We start from the raw sequence: 11,201 nt of genomic DNA, 5'->3' as shown, positions 1-11,201 counted from the left end.
GTCCATCTGCGCGCTCCTGCCCGCGCGAGCGTCTGGAACGCGGCGGAAGGCGGGCGGCTGCCGGGCCTCTCCGCGTCCTGCGGCGCGCCGCCACCAAACTCCCGCCTCCGTCCCTACATGCTGGACTGTGAGCAAAGCAGGAGAAAAGCGGGTCAACCGGTAACGAGGAGGGAGGGAAAACTGGAGGCCAGTGGGGCCAGTCTCTGCTTATGCGACGCTGAGTCTTAGAAACGGTGCTCATCTTGTCCACTTCTCTGTGTTGAAGCCGAAAGTGTGGGCTCTTGGAAGGAGCGGTGCTTTCCGCCTTATTCATTTATTCAGCAAATATTTACCGAGTTCCCATTTTGTGGAAAAAATAATGTTCGACACTGGGAATAATACAAAGATAAGAATCCCCTCCCCACCCCTAACCTTCCCGGCCCTGAGGGCCTTAGAGTTTGATGAGGAGACACTTAAACCTTTGCGATATAACCCGAGATAAGTAACAAACAAAACCCCCTATCCTTGGCCTTCGCTTCTGCTGCTCTTCCAAGTAAACACCATCAGGACTAAATCTAGGCTTTATTTCTTTCAAGAACCCTCCCCGTGACAACTTGCACCCTTCCCTCTTCCAGACAGCGTTAGGGCCCCCTTCCAAAGTCGTGTATTCTGTTGATTTTGTATTGTGTCCCGTAGTCTAGACTTTTGAGCTCTTGGAGGCAGAGGCAATGTAATCTTGGCCTTGTATTCCTCAGCACTTGGTGCTGATAAAAGTTTATTTTGGACAAACGGATGTCCCCAGTCCTATGTTACCTCTCTTACAGAACTTTTATTCTCTCATGTTACAGTGTATGCCTCTCTTCTCCCCTTGCATTCATTCAGGAAGTTATCCATTGACTGCCTGGTGTTTTCCAGATGTTATGCCGAGCTCTGAGCATGGAGTGATAACTTAAAACCAGAATAGTCTTTGCTCTTACAGAGCCCACTTGGAGGGATAGACACTAATCAAACAAATATTGATACATGTAAGATTGTAACTGAGTTGTGCGCTATTGTATCAGTTTTTGCTGTGTAGCAAACCACCACAAAACCTAGTGGCTTACAGCAATCCTTTAGCTAACTCAGGATTCTGTGAGTGAGCTGGGTGGTTCATCTACTTTGGGTCTGCTCAGCTGGGCTCTTTCATACATTCCTGGTCAGCTGGGGGGTCTGCTGGTGGCTGGATGATCTAGGATGGTCTCGCTACCAAGTCTTCTGGGGGGAAGGCTGTCAGCAGGGGCAAAAAAGGCAACATGTTAGTAGCCACTTTTGCAATGCGGCACAAGTACTAAGGAAAAATACATGACACCAGGAGAGCATATACTGAATATAGACGTTTGTTTTGAACTATTTGGGGAAAGGACTAAAGTGACGTTTGAGCTGAGATCCAAAAATTGGGAAGGGGGTAACTAGGTGAAGAGGGAAGGAAAAACAGTCCAAAGGGAGGGATAATACAGGCAAATTGCCCTCCCCCCTCCACCCCGCTCCCATCTATACCTCAACTTCCATGTTTCAGAAAATGGTACCAACCTCCAGCTGATTGTTCTAGTCAGAAACCTAGCAGTCATCCTTTCTTTTCCCCAGGCATGCTGGCAGTTCTCACCTGTTCTACCTCCAAAACGTATCCTGAACCATTCCTTCTTCATTTCTACATCACCATAATCCAAACTACTGGCATCATTCACTTTACTGCAAACCCTTCTTACTGGTCTCTTCATGTCCATAGTTACACACTGCAATGCAAAATAAAAGATGTGGGTCAGATCGTGCCAACCTTTCAGAGCCTCTGCGGGATGGGTCTGAATGTTTGTGTGTCCCCAAAATTCATATGTTGAAATCCTACCCACTAAGGTGATGGTATTAGGATGTGGGGCCTTTGGAAGGTGCTTAGGTCATGAGGGCAGAGACCTCATGAATGGGATTAGTGATCTTATACAAGAGACTCCGGAGAGCTCCCTAGCTCCTTCTGACATCGTATACTGAGCAGACGGTCTCAGCAGGCACTGAATTGGCCAGTGCCATGATCTTGGATCATGAATTGTGAGAAGTTAATTTCTGTTTTTTTTTCTATGCTACCCAGTTTGGGGCATTTTTGCTATAGCAGCTCAATGGACTAAGACACACTCCCAGTGTACTTAAAATAAAATTTTAAATTCTTACTCTGGCTATTAAGGCTGTACCTCACTCTTGCCTACCCATCTACCTTCTCTCACTGCCCCAGTGTGCTATAGCTAATATCTTTCTTTCTGTCTCTAGCATATATCTAGCTCATTTCAGAGTCAGTTTTGTGTTTGTTTTCTCTGCCTAGAACACTCCTTTCTCATATCTCCACATGCCTGGCCCCTTTTCATCATATAGAATTCTACTTAAAAGAGACCTACAGAGCGAGGCTTTCTCTGATCACCTAGCTATTACCATCTCACCCTTTTTTGTTTCCTTTGAAGCACATGCTACTCTCTATTTGTTCATATGCTGTTTGCCTCTCATGACTAGAATATATTCTCCATGAAACCAAGCACTTTGCTGTCATGTTCATGTTGTATTTCCCATACCACCACAGTCCTTGACTCATAGTAGGAACTCAGTAATTAGCTGAGTTTGTCAGTGAATGAGTAAGTGAAAACCCCATGACAGAGGGAGCATGGTGTGTGTGAGGAAATGGAAGAAAACCAATGAGGCTGGAGTGTAGAGGAAGTGGGCATGATGATATGTGTTGCAGTGGGAGGGTAGGTAGGACCAGGTCTTGTAGGGCATCTTGGCCATGCTAAGGAGTTTGGTCCTTGTATTAGGGTTCTCCAGAGAGAACCATATATATGGTTTTATTATAAAGAATTGGCTCATATAATTATGGAGGCCAAGTCCCAAGATTTGTAGTCAGCAAGCTGGAAACCCAGAAGAGCTAATGGCATGAATTCCAGTATGAAAGCTGGCAGGCTCAAGACCCAAGAAGAGCTGATGTTTCTGGCTGGGTCTGAAGACTGGAAAAAACCAAAATCTCAGCTCACACAGTCAGGCAGGAAGGAATCCCTCTTCCTCAGCCTTTTTGTTCTTGTCAGGTCTTAAATTGGTTGGATGAGGCCCACCCACATTAGGGAGGGCAATCCCTTTTACTCAGTCTACCAATTCAAATGTTGAGCCCATCCAGAAACACCCTTACAAACACACCCAGAGTAATGTTTGGCCTAATGTCTAGGCATCCTGTGGCCTAGTCAAGGTGACACAGATTAACCATCAAAGTCCTTATCTTGGTATCTATGAGAAGATATTGATGTGCTACAGCAAGGACTATCTTATTCATCATGTAACTCAAATCTTTTAGCAGATACCTCATATATGGTATAGTAATTGTTGAATAAATATATATTGAAGTGCACTCTTTCAGTCTCCACCCAACGTATGGGCTGAATGTGTTCTAGGAATCCTTCTCCTGAGATTTAGGCTCTTTGATCTTATTATCCTGTCAACAGACATTTCAAAACATGCATCAGTACAATTGTTCTCAAGTCTTTGCACTGCTTGGAGAAACTTTCTTTCTTATAGGCTATACTTTCTCCTAGGACACCTCTCATAGAAGAGGAGCTGGGGGCCTGGGGAGGCCAAGTGCCATGGCCAAGGTCACATGATGAGATAGTAGGGGAGCTGGAATTAAATCCTTTGTCTTCCCTCTCTCTCCAGTGCTCTTTCCACTGTACCAGGATCCACTCCCCCCCCCATTATGCTTTTTTGCAAAGTTATTAAACAAATGTAAACATAAATAAAGTACTAAGTAGTCAATGAATGTCATTTCATGTTTGGAATAAGGAGAGGGTGTGCCCATCATTGGTTGTAGCATTCCAAAATCTCTCGGGATTATTGTTCCAGGTTACAAGCAGTGTAACCTGACTTTTCTTAAACTACAACTGCCTTTTCATAAACCACTGTATGATATTTGTATATTTATTGTGAAAAACAGCACAATCTTATTTTGTATAAAATTGAATAAATTCCAATGTGGGATGGCTTAAGAAAGGTCCAGTGGAGGCAAAGAGTTACATTAACTTCATTCACTCATTTATTCAGCCCTACTTACTGAGAACTCATCATGTACCAGATGCTGGATTTACCAATCTTTAATCCAAGTGCTCTGAATAATGTGGAAAGAGACAGCTATACACATAACTGGATCATTAAAAATTTTTTTCTATTCTTATTTCTTTGGAACTTTAGAGGTGATGATGTTTAAATTAGATTATTTTATTTAAATTATGTTATTATTTTGTTAATCTTTCTCCTCCCCTACCCTTTTGACCCATTTTATTTTTTAAAAAATATTTATTTATTTTCCTTATGTTTTTCTTTTGGCTGCATCGGGTCTTAGTTGTGGCACACAGGATCTTTGTTGAGGCGTGCAGGATCTTTTCGTTATGGCGCACTGTCTGCTCGGGTTTTCTCTCTAAGTGCAGCGTATGGGCTTCTTTCTAGCTGAGGCGTCTCGTTGAGGTGCGCGAGCTCAATAGTTGTGGTGCGTGGGCTTAGTTGCCCCACAGCATGTGGGATCTTAGTTCCCTGATCAGGGATGGAACCTGCATCCCCTGCATTGGAAGGCGGATTATTTACCACTAGACCACCAGGGAAGTCGCTGCCCCATTTTAGAAATGAAGAAAGATGTTAAGTGACCAACCATGATATATTGTATTTATTTGCTAGTGTTTATGCCTAAACAATATAACTTCAGATGCAGCTGTCCCATGTTAAGAAGCTTAAGCAAATTGTTTTAATGCTGATGCACAGAAATAAGACCTCTCTCCAGTAAAATTTTAGGCTTTTTTTGGTTTTGTATGATTTTATTTTTTGCTTTAAAGATTCAATACTTGAGGGGATACAGGGGCTCCTTCTAGTGGTGAATTTAGTATTTAAAATTACTTGGTCAAGCACTAGAAGCCAAGAGTATAGAATGAAACTACCCCAGAATCCTATCTCATTTAACACCAGTTTTTAAGTAGAGATCACCTGTATTCTTTTTACTAATTAAGGCGGGGGGAGTATTATTAAGTGATAAAGCACATGGGCTTTGATGGACTCTGAGGTCTCACACCTGGAATTAAATTCTGGCTCCATCATTTTCTCAGCTGTTAACATGCCTCAGAACCACCTGGAGGGCATGTTAAAACACAACCTTCTAAGCCCCACCCCAGAGTTTCTGATTTGGGAGGTCTGGAGTGAGAGCCAAGAATATGCATTTATAACAAATTCTCAGGTGATACTGGTGCTGCTGGTCCAGGGACCACACTTTGAGAAGCACCATCCTTGACTCCTAGAGTGATGAAACTAAACCTTATATTCCTCAAGGTGTAGCCATAGGGTTATTGTGAGGGTTAAATGGAACAGTAGACGTTAAGCGCTTAGCATGGTACCCGACATAGTAAGTGCTCCACAGAGGTTAACTCCTAGTAATAGATCTATCAGTGTTTTCCAATGTGAAAAATTCAAAAAATAACATAGAACTTTTTAATAATATTGTTGTTGAGCTACTATTGTTAGCTAAGTTATATCAGTAATTTTACTTATGATTGAGTGTGCTTGACAGTGTACTAAGCATTATTAATATATCTATTAGCATCTCTCTCATTAATACATTAATCTTTATGCATATTGCTTTGAAAAATTGATACAAAACAAAACAAAAACGACACACTGAGGGGGCTATGTCAAAGAGACAGAGGGGCCAATTGAAAGGGATCCCAATGGCCAAAGTTGGGACAATTTGAGCAATAAAATAAAGTGGTAATTGGTTATAACCCACATTAAAAAGTAAATATCCCTGAGTTCATGCTGAGATAAATAAATGATTGAAGGAAGGAAGGAAGGAATAAACAAACAAATAAATGGAGAAGAAGAGACAAGTCTCCCATGTTAGTGATTCCAAATATTCTCTGTAGATGCTCTGCCCTCAAAGATGTGGAGGATAGCTCCTTAAGTGTGAGCAGCACATGGTGACTTCCTTGCAAAGAGGGAAAAAAGAGTAACTTTACAGTGGAGAAACATGACAGACACCACCTCAGCCAGGTGATTAAGGTCAATATCAACAGTGGTAAGTCATGTTACTAGTATGTACCCTTTATATGATGTACCTTAACTTATGGTCTTCTTCCTGATAACCCATAACCCCAGTGTAACCATGAGAAACACATCAGATAAATCCCAGTTCAGGGAGACTTTACAATATACCTGACCATTACTCCTAAAATTTGTCAAGGTCACCAAAAATAAGGAAAGTATGAGAAACTGTCACAGCCAAGAAGACCTTAAAGAGACATGACAACTAAATGTAATATGATATACTGGATGGGGTGGGTCCTGGAACAGGAAATGGACATTAGGTAAAAACCAAGGAAATATGAATAAGGTATGGAAAAAAGTAAAGCAAAACTCTTTGACTTTTAGAAAAAAAAGACATATATTTGTTATTAGAAGTACCATCAAAACTTGAAAAGCATAGTAAAGAAAATAAATGCCAATGCTATATGATAAAATGTTATGTTAATATTAGGTGAACATTTTTCTAGATTGATCTATCTACCTATCTAATAAGTAGAGGTAGAGCATATATATGCATATATATACACACATGTATATATACACACACATATATAAACATACATAGGCATGAAGACAAGCAATCTTATAAAAATAAGATCTTTATATGTGTTTTAAAATTTTATTTGGGGCATTATTTGATTTTTTTTTTACATTATGAAATATATCAAACATACAGAAAATAATTAACTGACCCCTATAGTAATATATTTACTGGGCAGATTTTACCATATTTGCTTCAGTTTTTTTAAATAAGCAAAAGTTCCAGATGAGTTAAAGCCCTACCCCTTCATCTTGTTCCCTCTGTCCCTTTTGTCTCATAATAATCACTATCTTCAAGGTGGTGTGTATTCTTTCCATGCCTGTTTGTATATTTCTACTTTACATGTATGTGTTTATTAATGATGTACTATTTTTATGTTTTTGAACTTTACATAACTGATATAATATTTTATATACCTTTTTGAAATTTACTTTTTAACACAGCATTATGTTTTAGAGATTTATCCATGTTGTTACATTTAGTACTGTATAGATTTCTTTTGTATGAGTAAATGATGGTGTTTTCATTCTTCTGGTAAATATTGGTTGTTTTTTTTCCTATTTACAAAATATGCTGCAATGTATATGTAATTTATTTTCTGTAGAGTATCTCTATAGAAATGGTTTGTCTTTTCATGTTGTTTGTAATCACTTTTGCAGAGCAGAAGTTTTTAATATTAGGTCTTTAATCTAGTTGAAATTTATTTTTGTATATATTCTGAGGTAAAGATCTAATTTTATCTTTTTCCATATGGATAACCACTTGTGCCAAATTAATGTATTGAATTTTTGGCTCAACACCCCCCCATCCCAACTGATTTTTTTTTTTTAATACTTCTGTCATATACCAAGTTCCCATACATAGTTTTGCCTGTTTCTAGGCATTCTATTCTACTGGCCTATTTGTTTATAGCTGGACCAATTCTAAGCCATTTAAGTTAGAGATATTCTGAATGGATCTAATTACTCGAAACAAGAGAAACTTGTTTGTTGATTTTTAGGATAAATCAAGTTGGCCTTAATGTGAAAAAAATTTTTAATGGCTGTAACCACAATTTATTTTCCTAATCCACTTTTTGGGGACAGCTTTATTGCGATATAATTTATACACCATACAATTTGCCTATTTAAAGTGTACAATTCCATCTTTTTTAGTACATTTACAGACTTGTACATCTATTACCACAATCAATTTTAGAACATTTTTATCACCCCAAAAAGAAACTGCACACATTAGTGGTCACTGTCTATTTCTCCTCAATCCTCCCAGCCTCAGGCAATCAATAATCTACTTTCAGTCTCTATAGATTTACCTCTGTGGGACATGTCATATAAATGAAATCATACAATATGTGGTCTTTTGTGACTGACCTTTTTCACTTAAGATAATGTTTTCAAGGGTTATTCATCTTATAATATGTATCAGAACTTTGTTCTTTTTTTTTTTTATAAATTTATTTATTTATTTATTTATTTATTTATTTATGGCTGTGTTGGGTCTTCGTTTCTGTGAGAGGGCTTTCTCTAGTTGCAGCGAGCGGGGGCCACTCTTCATCGCAGTGCGCGGGCCTCTCACTGTCGCGGCCTCTCTTGTTGCGGAGCACAGGCTCCAGACGCGCAGGCTCAGTAGTTGTGGCTCACGGGCCCAGCCGCTCTGTGGCATGTGGGATCCTCCCAGACCAGGGCTCAAACCCTTGTCCCCTGCATTGGCAGGCAGATTCTCAACCACTGCACCACCAGGGAAGCCCCTGAACTTTGTTGTTTTTATTGCTGAGTAATATTCCATTGTATGGATATACCAATTTGACTTATCCATTCATCTGTTGATAGACATTTGGGTTATTTCCACTTTTTGGCTATTACAAATAATGCTGCTATGAACATGTGCCTTCAAGTTTTTGTGTGGACACATGTTTCCATTTCTCTTGGGTATATACCTAGGAGTGGAATTACTGGATCCTTTGGTAATACTATGTTTAACCTTTTGAGGAACTTCCAGACAATTTTGCAAAGTGGCTGCACCATTTTACATCCCACTAGCAGTGTGTGAGAGCTCCAATTTCTCCACATCCTCACCAACACTTGTTATTATCTGACTTTATTGATTCTAGCCATCCTAGTGAGTATGAAGTGGTATCTCAAAGTGGTTTTGATTTCCATTTCCCTGATGGCTAGTAACGTTGAGCATCTTTTCATGTTCTTATTGGCCATTTGTAAATCTGTTTTGGAGAAGTAACTGTATCTTTTGTCTATTTTTAAACTGGGTTGTTTGTCTTTTTATTACTGACTTATAAGTGTTCTTTATATATTCTAGATATAAGTCCTTATCAGATATATAGATTTGCAAATATTCTCTCCTATATATGGATTGTCTTTTCACTTTCTTGATAGTATCTTTTGAAGCACAAAAGTTTTTAATTTTGATGAAATTCAGTTTATCTAATTTTTCTTCTGTTCCTAGTGCTTTTGGTGCTTAGTTTAGGCAAAGCCTTGTTTGCCTACCTAAGGTCACGAAGAATCACTCCTATATTTTCTTCTAAGAATTTTATAGTTTGGGCACTTACATTTATGTCTATGGTCTAGTTCGAGCTAAATTTTGTGTATGGTGTGAGGAGGGGTCAAAGTTCATTCTTTTGCATGTGATTATTCAGTTGTCCCAGAACATTCATGGAAGAGACTATTTTTTCCCCACTGAGTGTCTTGGTACCCTTGTTGAAAATAATTGATCATTAATGTAAGGGTTAATTTCTGGATCTCAACTTCTTGCGATTGATTTTTATGTTGATCCTTGTGCCAGTACTATGCAATCTTATAATTTTGTAGTTGTTTTGAAATTGGGGTAAAGATAGGATATTTTTAAATACATTGTTTTTAATTAAAATGTTAACTTTAATTTTATTGAATTTAATAAAGAGAAAAAAGAAATAAAGTACAATATAAGGTCTTGAAATTTAGAAAATAATATTCCTGTTCCACAAGATATTAGTTCCTAAAAGATCTAAGATTAAAAAAAGGGAAGTCATTAAGAATAGAAGTTTTCATATTTTGTAAACATGTGCTTAAACTTCAGGTTCTATGTTTAACTCTCCTATGAAAAATAAGGATATTAGCATCTTCATAATTCCTACCTCTTCCCTTTCCTCACATTTTGTTTTTATTAATAATATTTTCATGGCACATTATCAATGTTACTAACAATATATTTGAAACTACAACCCATACAGTGGTTTAGTCTTGGTTATACATTTACATCAACTCAATGCTCCCTACCAGTCCATGTTATCTAAGTTGTTGACTATAAGCTCAAAGTTGTGTGTAATATTATCTTTTTTTATTGAGTTATGGTTGATGTACACTATTATATAAGTTGCAGGTGTACAATATAGTGATTCACAATTTGTATAGTTTATACTCCATTTGTAGTTATTACAAGATATTGGCTATATTCCATGTGTTGTACAATTTATCTTTGTAGCTTATACATAATACTATGTACCTCTTAATCCCCAAATCCTATATTGCCTCTCTCCCCAGTGGTAACCAATAGTTTTTTCTCTATATCTGTTAAGTCTGCTTTTTTGTTATATTCACTAGTTTGTTATATTTTTTAGATTCCACATATAAGTGATGTCATGCAGTATCTGTCTTTCTCTGTCTGACTTATTTCACTTAGCATAATACCCTCCAAGTCCATCCATGTTGTTGCACATGGCAATATTTTCTTTTTTGATGGCTGAGTAGCCTTCCATTGTGTATGTGTAACACATCTTCTTTATCCATTCATATGTTGATGGGCACTTGAGTTGCTTCCATATCTTGGCTATTGTAAATAATGCTACTGTGAACATTGGAGTGCATGTATCTTTTTGAATTAGTGTTTTTGGGTTTTTTTTTGGGATATATACCCAGGAGTGGAATTGCTGGGTCATTTGCCAGCTCTATTTTTAGTTTTTTGAGAAATCTCCATACTATTTTTCAGTGTGGCTGCACTAATTAACATTCCCACCAACAGTGTACAGGGGTTCCCTTTTCTCCACATTCTCACCAACATTTGTAATTTGTGTTCTTTTTGATGACAGCCATTCTGACAGGCATGAAGTGAAATCTTATCGTGGTTTTGAGTTGCATTTTCCTGATGATTAGCAATGTTGAGCATCTTTTCATGTGCCTGTTGGCCATCTGCATTTTCTCTTTGGAAAAATGTCTATTCAGTTCTTCTGCCCATTTTTTAATTGGGTGGTTTGTTTTTTTGATGTTGAGTTGTATGAGCTGTTTATATATGTTGGATGTTAATCCCTTATTGGTCATATCATTTGCAAATATCTTCTCTCATTCGGTAGGTTTTCTTTTCATTTTGTCAATGGTTTCCTTTGCTGTGTAAAAGCTTTTAAGTTTAATTAGGCCCATTTGTTTATTTTTTTCTCTTGTTTCCTTTGCTTTAGGAGACAGATCCAAAATATTGCTGTGTCAAAGAGTGTTCTGCTTATGTTTTTTTTTTCCCCTAGGAGTTTTATAGTATCTGATTTAGGTCTTTAATTCATTTTGAGTTTATTTTTGTATGCAGT

The sequence above is a fragment of the Balaenoptera physalus genome (assembly GCF_965194825.1).
Source record: "Balaenoptera physalus genome assembly, chromosome: 17".
In the NCBI taxonomy this organism is placed as follows: Eukaryota; Metazoa; Chordata; class Mammalia; order Artiodactyla; family Balaenopteridae; genus Balaenoptera; species Balaenoptera physalus.
Note: the sequence above shows the minus strand (reverse complement) of the source record.